The following is a 5,259-nucleotide window of genomic DNA, read 5'->3' as shown; positions in this document are numbered from 1 at the left end:
GGGGAGGGCGGGCGGGCCGCGACACACACACACACACAGTGAGGGCGCTCGGCGACCGTAAAGCTGACGGGCGGCTGAGGGGCCGCGGTATTGACGGCTAGAGGATCGTGCGGGTGATGGACGAGGTGGACACAGCGCCGGGCCGATGCCAATGCATTTCGTTACGCGCGCCGCGACGGCGCACCTGCGGCCGCCCTCCACACGTCGGGGAGCTCGTGCTCGGCCCGGCGACGGCGGCGGTGGCGGAGAGGAAACCTCTCTCACAGCAGCAGCACTCTGACGACGGCGTTGGCCGGCCTGGCCTGGCCCCCCGGGCCGGGCGGGCGCACCTCAATGGCTGCTCGCGTCACCGACTTACATTTTACGGCTGCCGGTGCCCCTTGCTGCGGCCCGGCCGCGCACTGCCGTGATGTACAACGGGCTCTTAACCCCGGCGCGCCCCGCGCGGCGGGCACAAGTCCAAATGAGCCCTGCAGCTCCCGGCGGCGGCTACTCCCGGCTAGACGCGCAGGAATGCATTCCCACGGGGCTGATCGCGACATCAGCGGGGTCGAGCCGCCCTCCTGCCCTCTGCGCAGGACGGCGCGCGGCCGCGTCGTGTGCAGGCACAGTGCGCCACGGCGCCGAATTTGATGGGCGTTATCTTTTAAATGCGAGGCGAGTTATGGTTTCACTATGATCACTAGTGTGTCACGCCAACCGTGTTTGACACGGCCGGAGATCCTTCAAATTGTATGACGACCTCTCCGTTTTTTGGATACTCCTGGTAGTTACACACAGTTAAAATAGTTTCCATTCTCGCCGGTCGGAGCGTTGAGACTTCTACGAAAGCAGACTTGCGGCTAGGTGTTCTTATTCACATGGGGGTCTCGTTGCATCCAAACATCGGCAACCAGTAAGAGGCCGAGGGGGTATCCAATCTCAAAAATCGTGGTCCGACTACTCCCTATTACCTTTATTACCTTTCTATTACCTGTATTACACAAACATTACGCACCTTTCACACGACTATTAGAGGAGTAAAATATTAGCATCACATTTGAATTTTTGACGTTAGATTATTACGTGACCAATTGCATCACTAATGTCTCCCTGGAAGAGGGAGGTCAAAATTAAGACTCTTTATCATTATTGTGTTTTAAGTTTGTTGCATCATCGCACTATCATTACTATCACTGAAAAGAGAAATAATTGATGGGAGAGACTGTTACAACTGGACAGAATTTAGGAGATATACTAACGCCCTATTTGGCCTGCATATTTGCCGCTTCCGAAAATCACACATTCTCCACAAAAACCAAGTTTCAACCCAAAAACCTCATTTTGGCGACTATTACTCATTACTTGACCATTACCTATATTGCCAAAACTATTACCGAACGACTGTCCCGACTATTACCTGAGTTGATACCCCCTCGAAGAGGCATACCAAGGCGGGAACTCTAGGTCGCAGAAATGAAGGCACAGAGTGGTAGAACTGCACACTTTGATAACAGCACACACACAGTGCAGCACTCTTTTGCGAAACTTGGACCAGTTTAAAAAACCGACTTGGGAGGAAAATAATAATTCAAATTCCTTGCATTCTGCGATGTACGGTTATCTCTTTGCTCAACTCAAAGTACGCGCGAGTTGGTAAGTAAGAGAAGACTGTCGACTGTCGTCGATGACAACGTATTTTTTCAACGTTAAAACGTGAGTTGTATACTGACAAAGAATAATTCCCACGGCTTGCCTACCTCCAAGGTGCTCGACGACAGAGCGACGCTCCGCACGTGGCCGGCTGCACGACGACTTGTTGCGCGGGGCTGGCCGTGCGTTGCGTGCCGCGTGTTGGCGGCTGCACCTGGGCACCTGGGCGCCAGCTGCGGCAGCTGCGGGGATGCACGCACGCAGGTGGTGGTAGTGCGTCCGGTGTGCGAGCGGGTTATTGTCACGCTGGGAACGTTGTCGCGCGGGGAGAGGTCGTCACGACGACGCGGAGCTCGCAAGAGCACGGGGCGCGCGCTGAGTGTGCGGTGTGCGGGGCGTGTGACGGGGCGTGTGACGGGGCGGTCCGACCAGGCGGGCGGCTCGAGCGCGACTGACTGACTGAGCGCGGGGCGGGGCGGGCGTCGCAGTGGCGCGCCGCCGCACCCCCCGCCCCACCCCGCCGGCAGGGGAGGGAGGGGGGCTGCAGGACGAGGCACAAACACGCCGCCACCACCGGCCGCCGCCGCGCTGCTCGCCACACGACGAGCCGCCGTCGGCCACCCGAATCTTCTCTATTGCAGCCGGGATCATCGATACAAAGCGGAAGAAAAAAATAACATGACACTATTAACAAACACCCCACATCCACCTATACCCGGGACATTCTTTAGTCTGATTGTATGTGAAATATTTAGTCAGTCATTCGCCGAGACAAAACTAACTGACAAGGGCAGCCTTATGATGAAACTTAGCTCTCATAGCGCCTGACGGGTAGGCAATACCTTGTCTGCGGTGCACACGTGTACTACGGGCCGGCCTACCCCGAGTCTCGCAGGCGCCGAGCTCCAGTGATTTGACGAATTGGAAACGACAAAAACGCGGACGGTCCCTTGAGATTCGACCACAAACTGGCGGGCGTCTTCCCGCATTTGTTCGCCGTGTGTGAATTGCCATGCATCGCTCTATACTCGCACCAACTCGCACGTTACTTGCACCGACTCGCGCGTACTAACTCTTACTCCCTGAATACCACCTTTAGGGAGTGGACTGGATTCAGTCTGTGTTGTTGGGCAAGCCGGGTGCAGAACCTGCGCGTGGCCTCCTCCCTTTCCTTTCCAATTCCGCAGAGGGCGAGGCGGGGTGTGGCGGCGCCGGGCGGCACGGGGCGGGGCGGGGCGGAGCTGACGCCCTTACAAACAAGGAGCAGCGCGGGGGCACCGTGGGGCTCCCGGCTTATCTGATGAGACCGGAGCAGCGCCCTACATTCCCTACGGCCGACCCGAACCCGCGCCGCCGCGGCTGAAAACAAGGGAAAAAAAAAACAAACGACCCGCAGTGGTCTAGGGAAGAGCACAGCAGCGGCGGCGGCGGCAGCGGAAGAGGATAACGGCGCGAAATCAAATCAGGCCGGGGAAAATAGGCGAGCAGAAGCAGCGGCAGCGGCCTGGTCCCGCTCTACCTGGGAGTCGCTATAATTACAGCAGCGCAGCGAGCAAACACGCAGCGAGGTACGTGAGGGGCTGCTGCTGCTGCTGCTACCGCTGCTGCTGCTGTTACTGCTGCCACTGCTTCTGCCGCTACTGCCGCTGCTGCTGCTACTGCCACCACTTCTGCTGCTGCTGCCACCAATGCTGCTGCTGCTGCCACCACTGCTGCTGCTGCTGCTGCCACCGCCGCTGCTGCCGGTGCTGGTCTGTGTACCCGCGAGTTATGCCCGGGCGTTATCCCATTAGCACTATCACACCCGGACGGGACTGCCGCTGCTGCCGCTGCTTGTTTGTCCTCCGTGAGGAGTGGAGGAGGGGGAGGAGACGAAAGAAGCAGGGTAGTTCGTAGGGGAGATAGAGAAATGGTTCGCTTTGGGGGGGGAGGGTGCGAGGGAATTGGGGGAGGGGCGGTAGTAACAAATAGGAGAGTAAGTCGAGGAGCGGCAGACGAGGTTTCGAATACTGAGTGAGTACGACCGGGAGAGGCGCTCGCGGATATTACGCCTCTCTACTTCACCCATCCGATCCCCTCCCCCCCTTCCCAAACGGTCCCCGCACCCGGAGCGCGTCAGCGCCCCACCTGCCGGATAAAACGGAACGCCGTGTCTTTTAATAGTCAATGAATTACCCCTCTCCGCCCTCTTACTCTTTCCCTCTCTTTCTCTTTCTCTGTCTCTCTCTCTCTCTCGCTCGTTCTCTCCTTTCTCTTCATCTATACCTCTTTCTCTCTCCCTCAATCTGCTCCTTTACGGTGAGACGGCGTTATTCGCAGCAGGCAACGTTCGGTGGCGTAGCGTAGCGTGGCGGCCATCTGGACCCGAGCTGCTCTAGCAGTCGTCGGCGGGGAGATATACAAGGGAGAAAGCGAGAGAGGAGGGTGTGGTGCGTGGAGGGCGGGGGGAGGAAAGGATAGACACGGTAGGAAAAAAATATAAACCGGCGTCAGGGAAGTACATAACATTATCATGATTCTTATTATTATCATCGAGGTAAAAGTATATGATAAAAAGCGGGAACCCCATCTCGTTGCACCCCGTTGCGCCAGACGGTCTCCCTTTCCTCTCCTGCTTATTCTGCCTTATGGGTTCGAATAAAAGCGACTCCGCGGCGGCGGCCGTGCAGACCGAGTGCACGCGCGCGTGTCTAAATAACTTGGGATGTGATACGCCCCCCGCCCCCACCCCCACCCCCAGACAACCCCTCGCCACCGCCATACACCGCCGGCAGCGGCAGCGTCTGCTGATCCGCGAGACCAAAGCAAAAGCAAAACACCAAAGCATCCGGCATTGGTCTCGGACATCGGCCGCCGCGCAATGCTGGCGGTATGGGTCTCGTCGGTGATGATGAAGCTCACGGTGGTAACGGAGGAGCTGGCTGGGCGAACTGATTCAGAAGAGCGTTCCATCGGACACACTTTCTCTCTCTCTCTCCAGTCTAACGGTGAGTGCGAACGAGGACGGAAATACGACACGCGGTCACAAAGAAAATCGACTCGGGCAGATACGCTGGACAGAAAGCGGCAAAGAGGTTGTTGGGTGAGGGAAATCTAGAAGGTAATCCGCAAGGGTAACCTCACAGCGGTAACCAAGCCCATAGGAAAATCGGGGAAAGTATCGCAAGGAAATACGAATATAATTCCCGGGGAGAAATATAGAATTTGGAATCTATAGTGTGTTCCAATAAGTAATCCGAGGTTATCTGGCCTGGCAGGAGGTAATCCGGGGTAAATGGTAATCCTACTTGTTCGCCAATTTCAGCAGCAGTCGATCCCCCTTTGGCGCTCGGCATCCTCCAGCGGGCCGGCAGTCGTGGCTGGTAATGATTAGATTACCCGCGGTGTAAAGCGTCGCGCCGAGGGGAGGGGGCACAGAAAAAGGAGAGAAAATGCGCGACAAAGCCAAGGGACGCCTCGCCCGGCCCGGCCCTGCGCGGCGCGAGGCGGCTAGGGACGGCATCAGAAATTCATGAGCTGGAAAATGTGGAACGGGATCCGTGATTTGAGCGTCAGCAGCAACAACAACGGCAGGCAGGAAGCAGCAGGGAGGCTGAGGTGTGACCGCGAGAGGAAAGGGGAAAAATA

General features: G+C 57.3%; 1 protein-coding gene across 2 annotated transcripts in view; it reads right to left on the bottom strand.

Annotated features, from left to right (window-relative positions):
* Positions 1 to 5,259, bottom strand: part of LOC113206997 (heterogeneous nuclear ribonucleoprotein C-like) — a 63,206-nt gene that overhangs the window by 47,055 nt on the left and 10,892 nt on the right. Inside the window, exon 1 of one of the 2 annotated variants that reach the window (XM_026423325.2) lies at positions 1,740 to 2,080. The exons of the other annotated variant lie outside the window; for it this stretch is intronic. The gene's annotated coding sequence lies outside the window, so the exon portion shown is untranslated. Of the gene's footprint in view, positions 1 to 1,739; positions 2,081 to 5,259 lie in introns of those variants that run through there. 2 annotated transcript variants of the gene reach the window in all.

This window comes from Frankliniella occidentalis, unplaced genomic scaffold, assembly GCF_000697945.3.
Source record: "Frankliniella occidentalis isolate FOCC.00 unplaced genomic scaffold, Focc_3.1 Scaffold375, whole genome shotgun sequence".
NCBI lineage: Eukaryota > Metazoa > Arthropoda > Insecta > Thysanoptera > Thripidae > Frankliniella > Frankliniella occidentalis.
This window is presented reverse-complemented; position numbering and strand designations above follow the sequence as displayed.